Source organism: Poecile atricapillus, chromosome 2, assembly GCF_030490865.1.
Source record: "Poecile atricapillus isolate bPoeAtr1 chromosome 2, bPoeAtr1.hap1, whole genome shotgun sequence".
Taxonomy (NCBI): domain Eukaryota; kingdom Metazoa; phylum Chordata; class Aves; order Passeriformes; family Paridae; genus Poecile; species Poecile atricapillus.
In genome coordinates this window covers 32209245-32222899 of record NC_081250.1, presented here as the reverse complement: position 1 = coordinate 32222899, position 13655 = coordinate 32209245, and positions in this window count along the sequence as shown.

Genomic DNA, 13655 nt, shown 5'->3' with positions numbered 1-13655 from the left:
CTGACAGCGCTCTGTGTGGTACCTCCCTTTGTACGGCTCTGTGTCTGGGGTGGGCAGCATTACTGCCCTAACGATTAGCATCAGTGTATAGGAGATATCCAGGGAGCTGCCTGTAACACAGGCAGGCAGCTAGCATGATGTCCATATCTAGATCAGGCTCAAATCAGGAAGGATCAGCCATACCTGAATTCTGAGAGCAGCTTCAGTGGGATTTGACACCTGTACTCCCTAAAGAGCAACATAGCACAAGGCCAATTTCTTTCATGAAGTTTTCACTACTTCAGGCCATAGTACAAGATGGACAGCTTGTGAGGGAACAACAAGGGCCACCTGCTTTGAAAGCAATTTTGAGCCAGGAGCAGAGCATGATACCAAGGCAGGTGGGAGCAGTTGCCTTACCGATAAGAAGCTGGCATGCTGTGTGGGAAAGGTCTAGATTTACTTTGAACTGAAATGCTTTCAGGGTTAAATGATATTTTGTATGAGATATCCACCTTTTTGATGAAAACCAGTTATTGTGTGTACATAGAACCATAGAATGGCTTGGGTTGGAGACATCTTAGAAATCATCTAGTGCCAACACCTTCCACTAGATTAGGTTGCTCAGAGCCCCATTCAACCTGGCCTTGAGCACTGTCAGGCTTGGGTGGGGCTTGGGGCTTGGGGCATCCACAATTTCCCTGGGAAGCCTGTTACAATGTCTCACCACTGTCACAGTAATGAGTTTATTCCTAATATCTAGCCTAAGTTTCCCCTCTTTCAATTTCTCCTGATTATTCTTTGTCTTATCACTACAGTTCCTGATGAAGCATCCCTCTCTGGCTTCCCTGTAAGCCCTGTTCAGATACTAGAAAGGTGCTATGAGGTTTCCACATAACCTTCTCTAGGCTGAACAGCCCCAACCTTCTCAGCCTGAAGTGTTCCTGGAAGTGTTCCAGTCCTCTTAGCAACTTTGTGGCCTCCTCTGGACTTGCTCCAACAGTTCTATGTTTGATTTCTTATGTTGGGATATACATGCATTCATGCACTGCCATGTGTAATTAAACAAATACAAGAGCATGTCATGATGAAAAAACATCCAAACTTACAGAGGTACTAGATTTCAAGGCCAAGAAATCACCATCTTTGAGGGATGGGAGAAAATACAGTGGCAGGAATCTCAGGGACAGAAATCTCTTACTCAAAATTTGGAGGTAAGGATTGGAAAGAAGAGTTAGCTCTTTGTGAATGCTAAGAAATTAAATTCAAATAATTCAAATGAATAGGTTGTTTATAATAGATTTAATACAAGTGAAAGCATTGTAATGTACTATGTCTCTACTAAGCACACTGATATTTTCAAAGCACTTTACAAACACCAATAGTTTAATGGTATTTTATCCCTCAATTTACAAACTGAAGTTAAAATCAAAAATAAAAAGGTATTATCCTCTAATGCTCACGACAGGAAAACCATTGGCCCGACACAAACAATATGGTATCCATTTTGGTTTCAAAAACATATCAAATTACATTTTAAGCCATCAACTAATGCTGCTAAACAGACTGGTGCAAGATAGATAGATATCCTGAAATGTTTAGTAAACATTGTTTTAATCTAATAGTCTCTAATGCATACTTATGGTAGAGATCTTTCCATTAGAAGCTGAAGTGATAAACATATTGTACTGAAATGAGATTTTCAAGTCCTGACTTTTCAGTACAGATCCAGAATGATGCAGGGTGACATGTTTACCTCTTTATTCTAGCCTGGGAATGAAAGGTATGATATTTACAGTATCCTTTTCTCTCCGGGACCCTGTGCTTCTTCGGCCAGGAGGAAGGCTGCTCAGTTACTTTGGCATTAATAATTTATAATATACTGTTTATAAATGGTAACAATTCACCCATGCTTTGTTTTTTTCTGATTCAAAAAGTAAGACAGGATGTAGAAGTTCTGAATGTGAATATAGGAGATACCTCATAATGTCACCTAAATAAGTTCTTTAACCCATTGTGCAAGAGACCAGTCCACACACAGGGTCAATTTATTGACAGTTCTGTGTGGAAAGGGGTGCTGGGTGGGAAATCCTCAAAGCCAGGACTACCACTATGAAAACTTTTCACTATTTATACATTTTAGCAAACAAAGGCGCTAATGTTCATTGGCTACAAGTTATCTCATTCTTTTATTAATTAGTATTCCTTCTTTTATGTTTAAGGATTTCCTCACTTCTCATGCTAATTAGTCTGCATGCCCAGTCTTTCTTTTCTTTTGATTCATGGGTTTCTTGGGTCAGTGGTCGCAGATCCCCCTGCTGAAATTACCTTTTACCCAGTCAGAGCTGGTTTCAGCACAGTTGCTGAGTTGGTTTTGTCAGTTTCTCCCTTGTCTTGGGGGTTCTGCCAAATGTCCTAGTAGCCTGTAAATTCTGCGTCCTTTGTGTTCATTACATCCATCTCATTACATTACATTCATTATATCCTTCTCCCTTAGGTTTTGTTACCCTCCCACTAGGTCTGAGATCATTAAAGCATCTCAAGCTCTAAACTTTAACGAGGCAATTCTACCTACGAGTAATTTATCTTTCTGACACCTGGACATCAATTATGTCACAATGATACAGACTTTGTATGGAATCTGCAGCCATGCTACAAATTCATCTGTCATTGTTGCAGTTTTGTGTCTTTTCCCTTAAGCCTGTGACTAGTAACCCATCTCCACATGCCTTTCCTTCATTCAGATGAAGCATCACTTGCAAGGCCTCTCCTTTCCTTTCCCATTGTTTTGCATGTAGTGCCTCCTGTCTTTTATAGGCAAAGTGTATGTGTTTGAGAAGATGTGGAAGATGAGGAAAATTATGTGTTCTAGTAGGAACATGAGTGAGAAGGGGAGGGTTGTGCTGGATAGAGAGGACATCTTGTACCAATTTGCAGTGCCACTTTTGCCCTGAAAGGAAAGCTGCCAAGAGAACCCTGCATTCTTCTCACAGAGATCTGGAGAACTCCCTCTTCCCATGCCAAGTCACCTTGCTTAAAAAGCTCAGTGATGCTCTCTGAAAGATTTCATTCTATTATGACACTTAGCAGTACTGTGATTTTATTTCTGGCAGTAGCGTAGTGAGAGACTCAAATGCCTTTGTTCAGCTTTTGTGACAGGTTGGATGCACTCTGCTAACCTGGTGTGGATGACTGACAGGTCCAAGCAGTGCTGCTGTCACGAGCAGAGCCAGCAGTCCAGGTGAAGCAGTGAAATCAAACCTGTGACTTGGGATCAGTAACAGGCTGTGTTCAGTGCATGTTGACTGAAGAGGAGCTGACATATGTGGCATGAAAGAAAGATTGCCCAGATGAGGTCCAAATTATGCGTTTAGCAGATGCTGGTTTTAAAACCAGTTCTCCTGAGTTTGTCATTGATTCGTATTCAGTGGATTAGAGAAATACAAACTAGTCACAGCAGAGACCAAAAATATCAATGACAAATGCTCAGACAAGACTTTACTGGATTAGTGGAAATAGGACATCAAAGAAGAAAATAGATGCTTGATTGGGACAGTATTAAACCAGGGATTGTCAGCAGGTTTAACTTTTTGAAGTGAACTGCATGTGGGTCTCACGTAATTTCTAACTCCGTAGCAAGATACTTTCCAAATTGTAATGTTTCTGACTCTTTTCATCTTAGCCCATCCCAGATATTTTTTTTTTTAACAAAAAACAACCTCAGGGCTGTTCTTTATTCCAGAGCAGTCATTTTTTTTTCCATCCAGCTACACACAGGATTTTAAACTGTGTTATGCCAGAAGGAGTGCCAGGACAAGTCATAGCATTGATGCTTACAAGAGACATAAACTTCAAGGAGAAAATGAGCTTATCACCACATTAGCCAGGGTGTTTTTCTGTGTACATTAAGAAGATCAAAGGTTTATTTCCTTGTAGTCCCATGAGCAATGGGAGAACTTAGACTTCCTGAAATCAATATTCCAGTTTTGACCAGTACATTGTTAGCTGCTGGTCTTCTCAGGAGCACGGTCTTACTGGGTGCCAGTGGCTTCTATTGAGCAAGGATGCCTTGTCCCACCAAGTTGTGCCAGAGCACGAGGAGAATTTGGTCTGAACTGTTTCTTCATGTTTGAAGTATTTCCAGGATACTCTCCTATCTACAGTTTACTAGAGGTCTTTCCCAGACCTTTACTAGATTTCTTTCCTTGGAGAATTGTTTCAATGTTTTGAATGGAGGTTTTCTCACTGCTTGTTTCTGGAATCCAAGGACCCTTTTCACATGGCTTTATTTCTCTTTTTTTAAACAAAATTCTTCCCTTTTTTCTTTCTCTCAAGTTTTAAATTTGTGTCTTCAGTGCTAATGAAAGGAAAACTCTTGTTTTCTTACCATGACATGAAGTATGACTTGCAATATCCCCTGACATCCCAAATTTTCTGTCCTGACAGATGCATCAGTTGCATTAAAACTTTACAGGCAAAGGGAAGAGAGACTAGAAAGAAATTATACTTTATTTGTTTTTTCATGATGTGAGGTAGGTGTGGGGTTTTTCTCCCTTTTTGCATTAAAGATTAAGGTCCTCTTTGAAAACTTAGACCATGAAATAATTTAAAATTGAAGCCACAACTGGCACTTTTCACTCTGTGAATCTGCTGTGTGTACTGTGTAATTTTTACTGCTTGTTCAGCCAAGCAGCAATGCTTATTTGAAAGCAGCACATTTGTGCCAGGGAGCAGGAAGATCAGGGCTGCCCCAGGAGGGAGCCAGCTGTGGAGGAGACCCCATCCTGGCATGTGAATGCCTTCTTGGGCAGGGTGCCTTCCCCCACATCTGAACAGAGCCAGGGCTGTGACAGGACCTGCCGATGATCCAGTGGTCACCAGAGGAGCTGAGGTGACAAGGAGCTGCAGTCCCTGGGAGAGCGTGGTCAGGGCGCTGAAGCCTGCCAGGGTGCTCAGGGCTCCAACAGTTTGGGTGAGGGAAGTTCTTCCAGCCAGACATATTTGGTTTTGAAAGTGTGCCTCCTGCATTCTCCCAAGCTGAATTTAATGTTGTTTAGTTGTACTGTTGTTGTAATATAGCTCCTCTGTGCTTCACTGGTCAGGCTGGGGACGTGACGGGCTGCTTTGTCCTGGCAGCCAGGATAGGACGTGCCTTCTGTCAGGCAGCAGTCCTTTTTCATGCCAGCATTTCCATTTTAGATTATTGTGGAATGATTTGTAGCCAGAGCCAGCCAAAGGCAGTAACTGTGACAAATGAAAACTCTGAAAACAATCTCCTTTCAGAAACAGATAAACAAGACACAGAAAGCAGAGGATTCCTGTATTGCTGTTTGGCTGACCCCAGACAGTGAGTAATTCTGCCACAGGAGGTGTTACACAAAGCCATTAACATCTCCTGGAAATGAATGTATTTCCAGGCCTTCGGTGTCATTTGGAACTTATTCCAGACCTTTTCCTTCATTCAGATTTTCCGCTCTGAAGAACAATAAATACTTAGGCTGTCTGCAATGCTTCTAATCCAGCCTACTTCTTTTTCCCTTTGTCAAGGGAAAAAAATAATATTTGATGTCTCCTAAAGCCAGTTCAGTAATTACTGTAGCAACATAGCAGTAGAGCAGCTGAACATAGCCTGTCTGTGAGGTGTAAGGAGCTGGGGTTGGCTTTGCTGTCTGCTGGTAGCACAGACTCCTGCCCTCTGGGACCCATGGGAGCTTGCCATGGGCCTGCAGAGCCTGAACCTAGTGACTAATTTCTGGATACTGCAAAATGGCCTCGACTTCCTTGCCCATGAGAGGGAAAAGCAGGCAACCCTAGAAAGGGATTTTTGTAGCAAGGTCATAATAAGCATACGATTAAAAAAAAAAATATATAAATTAAGTGTACAGGGGAATGAATTGAAAAAAAGCAGCCTACTTGATTTTATTGCTTTAAAGTTCTTGGGCATCAATTTGATGAACACTTAAACATACATTCTTTTAGTGAGTTTGAAATACCATAACCTTAAAGAGGCAACGTAAAATAGGATATTGCCTTGTCTTCTTCCAGCATGTTCTGCCCTTCAGCATGTTCTAACAACCCCAGTCCCTGCCAAGAGCTGTGCTCTCCTTTTGAGAACTAGTCTTTTTTTGGGAGAAACCTAGCAGGAAAGATTATTTACACCTAAATATCCCCTCTTGGGGGTGGCTCTCAGTGTTAATAATCCTCTTGCTAAATAGGGGAATTCAGGCAGTATGTGTCTAAGTGTTTGAACTTGTTTAAGCTCACAGTAGGTTAACCTCCATGCTGGAAACTGCATCAGAGAGTAGTGAAACTGTTGTGCAAAAGTCCGAGTGGATGGGTAAAACTGCTGTGTTGTGTTACAGAGAACATCAGTCTTTCCACAAGGGCTCCATCAGTTCAGAGATTTGTTCTCAGCCAAATAATAAACATGATCTGACCTTCCAGTAAAAATCTGTAAATGAACTCTTTGAGTGTGTCTATTTGCAATATAATTTTATACTTAGTATATTTATTTTTTATTTTTTAAATACTTTTTAAAGTAGGAACATGCAGGGCAATGTAGGAACAGTGACACCGAGGACTGGGTTTATCTGAGATTGTCTCTGTGAGCTTTACCCACAGCTAAACTGAGGTACAGAAAAGGAGCATAACACTAACAGCTGAGCGAAGTTTATGCCCTCTCACCTACCAGTGGAGGATTGCAAAACAGAAAAGCTGGTATCAGCAGTTCCAATTTACAGCTTTTTACACATTTCCCAGGGTGAACAAGGGGTATTCCTCAGGCCCTTCTACTTGAATAAGCCAATTAATTACTTTTTGTTCACAGACCAAAAAAAAAAGGAGAAGAAAAGATTGCTCTCATGTAAGGAAAACTCTTAGCAGGGAAAAAATGTAAAATTTTTAATGGCAGCAAAAGAGGAAATGACAAAACTGCCTTCATAGTCATGTTGAATTCTACCATCATTTAAATGACCTCACAGTGCCTATGCCTCAGCAATAGTTCTATATATTATAAATACAAATATAAATTATATAAATATATATTATATAAATGATAGTTATATATATATATATGTTTTTAAACAAATCATATTTTTCCAATCCAAATGCTGTCTGGAAGAGGATGCCTTCAAGGAAACAATGAGTCATCCTCAGGAGACCTACAGCTGAGGCACCTCCTTTGGAACAAAGCCATGTACATCCATCTAAAATATCCAATTATAAACAGTATTATGTTACTCACATAATTGTCCAATGGCCTTAGAAGCAATCTGGTTTTTTTTTATGACAGTAAGAAATAATGCTGAGTTGTTGATGTTAAAAGCTAGAATAACATCACATGAAGATTAAAATGCCATTTCAGTGATAGTTTATTCTGGATTATGTTAAGAAATATTAGCCTGTGATCATTTAAGATGCATAACATTTTTACTCCTTATTAAAAGCTTATTTGAATGTCTGAATGTAGAAGATACCTTCTGAAGGCTAATGTGGGAACCTTAGGGCAGATGAAGAACTCATCTGTGGATTTGGTAGGTAAGATAACACAAACTTGTGTGGACTGTTCTTTTTTTCTGTGTACCTTTCTGGATTATGAAAATACTATTATAAAATAGATTTTCACAAATTCCCAGTGATATGTGGGCTTAATGCTTGCTGTCTGTCTCAAACCCTTGGCTCTAGTTTTGAGTTCTTCTACTCTAAGAGGTCTGGGAGGACTAATGCGAGAAAAGGAAGCTTTGAGAAGAGGTAAATATATGCTAGAGCCTGTTTGTTGCATGTGTGAGACAGAGGGTCTCACAAAATAGGAACAAGGGTACACCTTGCTCAGAAGGAGAAAGATCCTTTTGTGTGACCTGATGCATGAACTGAAGAACTGTGGAATCCACCCGTGCAGCCAGCAGGACCCTGAACAGAGCTAACGCTTTCTTGTTATTCCTGTCGTTCCATCCTACTGCTGGAATAGGTCCTGTTGGAATAGGTCCATCATTCCTGGGCTAACATGCCTGTGCCATATGGGGCTAGCACAAGGATGAGCTGACCTTCTTCCACTCTCCCAGGAGCTGACAGGACGCAGGGTGAATAAGGGCTGTAGAAGGAAACCTAGAAAGCACTGGTTATTTGACAGGGTGAAGGCACTATACAGACAAGATCTGTAATTTCAGCATTTACTTTAAGAAAATGAAGTACCTAGCCCCTCCAACTCTTCTCTCTCCGGTCACTCATCAGGCTGAGGTTTTTGGAGGTTTTCCATAGCACAGAGCTTGGAATTATTTCTGGATGCTGAATGACTACTGGAGGAGTAGGGATCGTTTGTGTTGATAATGCATGTGCTATTGGGAGAAACTAGCTTTGAGAAATCATCTTATAATGACACTGATGTATTTGTCATGTTCATTTGACTGCACATTTGTTTTGTGGGTAGGAAGAAGCTGGTTTTGAAAGAAATAATTAATGGGGATTAAAAGAAGCTGTTCCGTAGTCAGCTGCTTTCTGGAACAGTCACGAGGGTGTCTGCATTGCCATCTTTCACTGAGCCCTCCAGTGACAGTGGTTCCTCTGTATTTCCCCACCTATAATATTTTATGCCTTTTCTTTTTAGTATTCCTCCTCTTGGATTTTCTTGGACATCTTGATTACACCTATTCAGCACCTCTACCTGTAATTTTCCCTTCCTTTTGCCTGAACTTTCTCACAGCTTTTGTTCACAGCCTCATAATTCTCTCAAAAGTACAAGCCAAGGTTATGCAGCTAGGACATGGTGGACCTGATCCTTGTTACAGATAGCTGAACCCCTGGGGGCTGACAGAGAAGGTGACCAAGAGAGGGTTGAAAGACTCACTAGACAGGAGGTTACAGCATGCAGTGATCTGTCTGTATCCAAGCCCAGATGGTGCTGAGTATGTGCTGCATGGATGATGGGAATGGTATGGCTGCTTTCAGTAGTGTGTTATCCCTTTATAAAATCCTCTGAAATTCAAGGAAATTAATAAAACTCTTTATGAGTATGTAAAAGTCAGTGCCTGATACACACTGACCGACGATATCTCCCTTGTTCAGCTGTGGCAGAGTGTTACTGTCTCCCCAGTGCTACTGGGATATAATAGGGGCTTTACTGGTTTCCATCAGGCAGTGAACAGGGCTGTGACACAATCACTGACCCAGTTTTATCTGAAACAAACAACCCTTCTCTCTCCTCCCTCCAAACAATAAGATTGTTAGATCCAAGGCCAAATTCATGTTGTTGTGAACAGCTGCAAATCCACTGACGTCAGCAGAGCTGTATCCACTTAATTAAGCAGAGAGTCCAGCTCACGGTGGTTCTTTGGATAGATTTCAGTGGAAAAATTGCATCTATCTATCTAAAATTCTGCTCAGTTTTTCTTTGGATGGATATGTTTTTTCCTGCCCTGTGTAGCACAGGAGTGTTCTGTCAAGCCGCTGCTTGTGTAAGTGATTCTTGCAGCTCTCTACGAAGCAGATTAGAATCTGGCTGGATGAACTGGCTACATCACGGACAAGTATGAGATTGTTAGAGAAGAAATAAAACTTCTGATCTCAAGGGCCCAATAAACATGATATTCCAGTGCAGGATCTATGAAGCATAGCAGAGAAGTGCAGGCACTACATGGCCAGCAAGAAGCATGACTATAATGTTCAAAGGGCTGCTCAAAATAGTCTTAGTTTTACAAGTGGCAGTCACCATGGCTTGATCTTGTCAAGTGTCTAAAAACATTAGTCCCATTGACCTTGAGTTACACACATCTAGAGTGAGGCAGGGAACCAGAACTGCAGAAGTTGGAGCTTCAGAGCAGACACTGCTGGTTGCAAGGACTATTTTTATCTGTTTTCTTGAGAAGGGAAACTCCACATGGGAATGGAAAAAGTGCTGGAACAGATAATGGTCTCCACTGGCTTCAGCACCAATTTCCAGACCAGCACTGCTGTGTCTGAATCACACTGGAGCAAGTTGTTTGACCTTTGGTACAAGAAATTACTTCTGATAATCTGTCTACATTAGATTAGATTGTGCTGATCCCATTCCCTAATCAGGGCAGCTGCATGGGAGTTGCACTCCAGTTCTTCCCACTAAAGTTGCATCTTTCTCAGGAGTTTGTATTCTCAGTGTTAAAGATAAGTAAACAGGACTTTTCAGGAGAAATTAAAATATGGTTTTAATTTAGTCAACATGAGTTTCTATGTGGGCATCTGTATAAGTAAAGAACTCTGGCAGTGCAAGAATGCTCACAGTTCTAACCTTCATTTAAGTTACACAGTGAAGTATTTACAGATTACTAAGGTGGACTTTCAGCAGCTGACATGTGCATAATGCAGCGACAGCAGCGAGGGTTTGTTGGTGATGTTCTTTGTGCAGAGTCACATTTAGATCCAAAGGTGGATAACCTTTGATCCAAGCAGTGTGAATGACAGCAGTTTGGGATGCTTACAATGGGTTACTGAAAAAAAAAGGAGGGTATGTAATAAAATTATTAGCACTGAGATGCAACAAGGTGGTGAAAGATACAGATCTGACTCACCAGGGAAAACATTTCATGTACAGGATGGATTCTGAGTGTCCCATCTTCATCTAACTTAGCCTGAGGGTGTGGGAAGAGCAAACAAAGAACATGTAATTGTTCCCACACAAGAACAGACAAGCCTACATTGAAAAGATGAGTGAAACTAGCAGGATTCAGGGACATGGCACGCAATCTCCAAGGAGAAACAAACTTCAGTCTGAGACCTTGAATATCAAAAGGAGTTGATAGACTTATAAACCCTTTGAGAAGACACAGGAGGGGAAGATAACCTTTCAGAAGTTCCCTGTGGAGACAAACTGAAGGAGAGAGATTGTGAAGAGAATTTAAATATATCTGACTGTTGAGAGATGTTAGTAGTTTAGATTAAATAAGTAAGTTTTAAATAGAATGATTCAATTAGAGTTATAAAGTTGTATGATTTAGTATACTATTTGCTTAGTTTTACTTTCTTAGCATGAGTAACTGGATTTGCTGAAGTCTTAGGACACAAGCTGTGAACTTTCACTGATGTCTATGCTTTTGGATGGTTTAAATTTGTTTTCTTACTAATTCTCCTAGTAGTTTGTACAGTGCTCTGCTTTGGATTTAGTACGAGAATAATATTGATAACACACTGATGATTTAGTTGTTGCTTATAAATGGTTTTTTCCTAGGTCAAGGACTTTTTTAGTTTCCCATATGTGATTGGTGAGCAAGTGCACAAGAAGCACAAACCAGAAGAGAAAGAGGACACAGTTAGCAGCAGAAGATACAACTGGGGAAATAAGAACAGTTAATGGCCTGACTATGTGGAGGTGAAGGAAGAATCCCAGATGGTGTTAGAACACCCCAGACCACAAATCACCATTGAAATAAAAAGTCATGTGCAGAGCACATGAGGCAAGGTGTTATAAATAAATCATTAGGGTGTAATTGCCCAGGGATGTCCTTGTTTGCAGTACCTCTCTGGAGACACCCAGATCAAACTGACTCTGCTGCTGTATCACTCTAATAAATTATTTATTCTTAAAAAATCCAAAGCCTCAGACTCTGCTGCAAGAAACCTGGGGTTCAGACTGAAGGAGAAAGAAACACACCTGAGAATGAATGTGTGTGTGAACAAGGAGTCAAAAGGGATCATTCATTGGCTCACTGGAGCTGCCCTCTGTAAAGGAGCTCCAGTCCTGTCAGTTAAAATGTTGGGTCACGTATGTGGAACTCCTTGAATGGTGTGAGAATGCTCAGGCATTCTCCATTAACACAGCCCCCCTGGGCCAGGAGAATGGCAAGCCTGCCAGTTGTACATGTGGACAGTTCCACAGTTTTAGAGATATTTTTATCTTTCATATGTAAGTAATAGATGTGGATTTAAGCTGTCCATTCATTACCTCTGGCACTGTTGACACTGGAGAAAACAGGAGCACAGTCATGTGTGAAGGACAAGGACAGTTGTAACTAATAGGCTGGAAGTGTAGACAGGACCCCAGCAGGAAGAAGAAGCATCATGATATTTCATCACACACACATAAAAAAAGATGATAACTACAGGCTTGTTATGTGGGAAGAAACCTGCTCAGACTGGGGTCAGAGGTATTTTTCAAGTATAGCAATGCTAATAAGCAACATTTACCCATTAAAAAAAAAAAAAAAAAAAAAAAAAAGAACTATATTCTTCTCTTCATGTCCTTTTCCTACTCCGTATCTGTGATTCTACTTTTTACTGTCTTCTCATTTTTGGTATGTGTAATCCTAAGGGTAGGATTTTATGAATGATCCTGTTAGATAGTTGCATGTACTAGTAGTTTTTGTAACTATTCCTCCAGCTATGTGGGTAATATCTTTCTGAGAAAATGCACTAGTGTTTCCTCGAAGTGTGATTTAACATCATCCGGTTAAGTGGAGTAGCTTGAAAAAGCCTTTTGTAAAATCTTTTAGAAGTATCTTCTTATCTTTTTGATAGAGCTGTAGTATTTACTGGGTTTTTTTTCAGCTTGTGACTTGTTCCTAAGCTGCCAGGCATTGACAGCACATTCCCAGGCTGCCAACCTTAATACCTTTGGCAGTAGATGGCTGCTTTTAGCAGCAGTCATCTGCTGCCAAATTACCTTGCCAATGCACTTCTGATTTCTAGACGAGTTGGAGTCCGGGACAGGGGACAGGCGTGCTCAGGAAGTTTGACAAAGGGCACATCAGGATTCCTACCCATTTGTAGACCAAGCAGCTGCTCAGCACATATCAGACATGTTGCTCTCCCTTGCTGGCCTGCTGGCTGCAGACACTGCTTCATCCCAGTTTATCCTGCATTATCTCATGCTGCTGTCTTGATACCAAGTTCTAATTTTGCCATTTGAAGCCTTCAGTGTCTCTAACTATTGCCAAGTTCAAGATCCAGGGCCTTGCTGTCAAACACCCTTGTGATATTATAGTCTCATTTTTTCCTCTTCTTGCTTCCACAGAAACGATTCCTTCATGTTATACTCCTGTCCTCACTTCTTACCCTTATTACAGTGAATTTTCTTCATGTGGAAAAAATTATCTCATTTTGTATATAGTGAATTTTTCTGAAGAATTCATTAATTTCAGACTACCACCTCATCTGCAGGCACCTGTTACCGTTTCTCTTCCTGCACAGGAAAGCAACAGGAGCTCCAGGAGGCAAACAAACCCTTTTGTTAATTAAAGCCCTCTTTTACAGTGAATCTGTGATTGTGCAGACTTATTTGCAAGTTTATTTAATCAGGAGGATTTGGGTTACTTATTTGCAAATTTATTTGATCAGGAATATTTTGTTTGCTTTGGTTTCATGGCAAAATCTGGCCTTTTGTGTGCACTTCTTTTCTGGGAAATTCCTCTATAAACTTACTCAGGAGCAAGAGCCAGAATCCACACACATCCTCTCCATCCCAGACACAGACTGAGCCTGCAGACACCACCTGCTAGCACACAGCATTTGCCCCACACCATTATTCTCTGCTCCTGTCCATCGAAAAGGAACAGAATAGAGTGAACAAGAGGACAACAGAATAACTTGGCACATACCACCCCTCATGCAGGTGGTGAACCTCTGGAGGCTGGGAGGAGGCAGCCAAGCTGCAGCCATAGTCTGACAGTGGAATGGGCTTAAAGGAAAATAAATGTGCTTCCCTGCAAAATTTT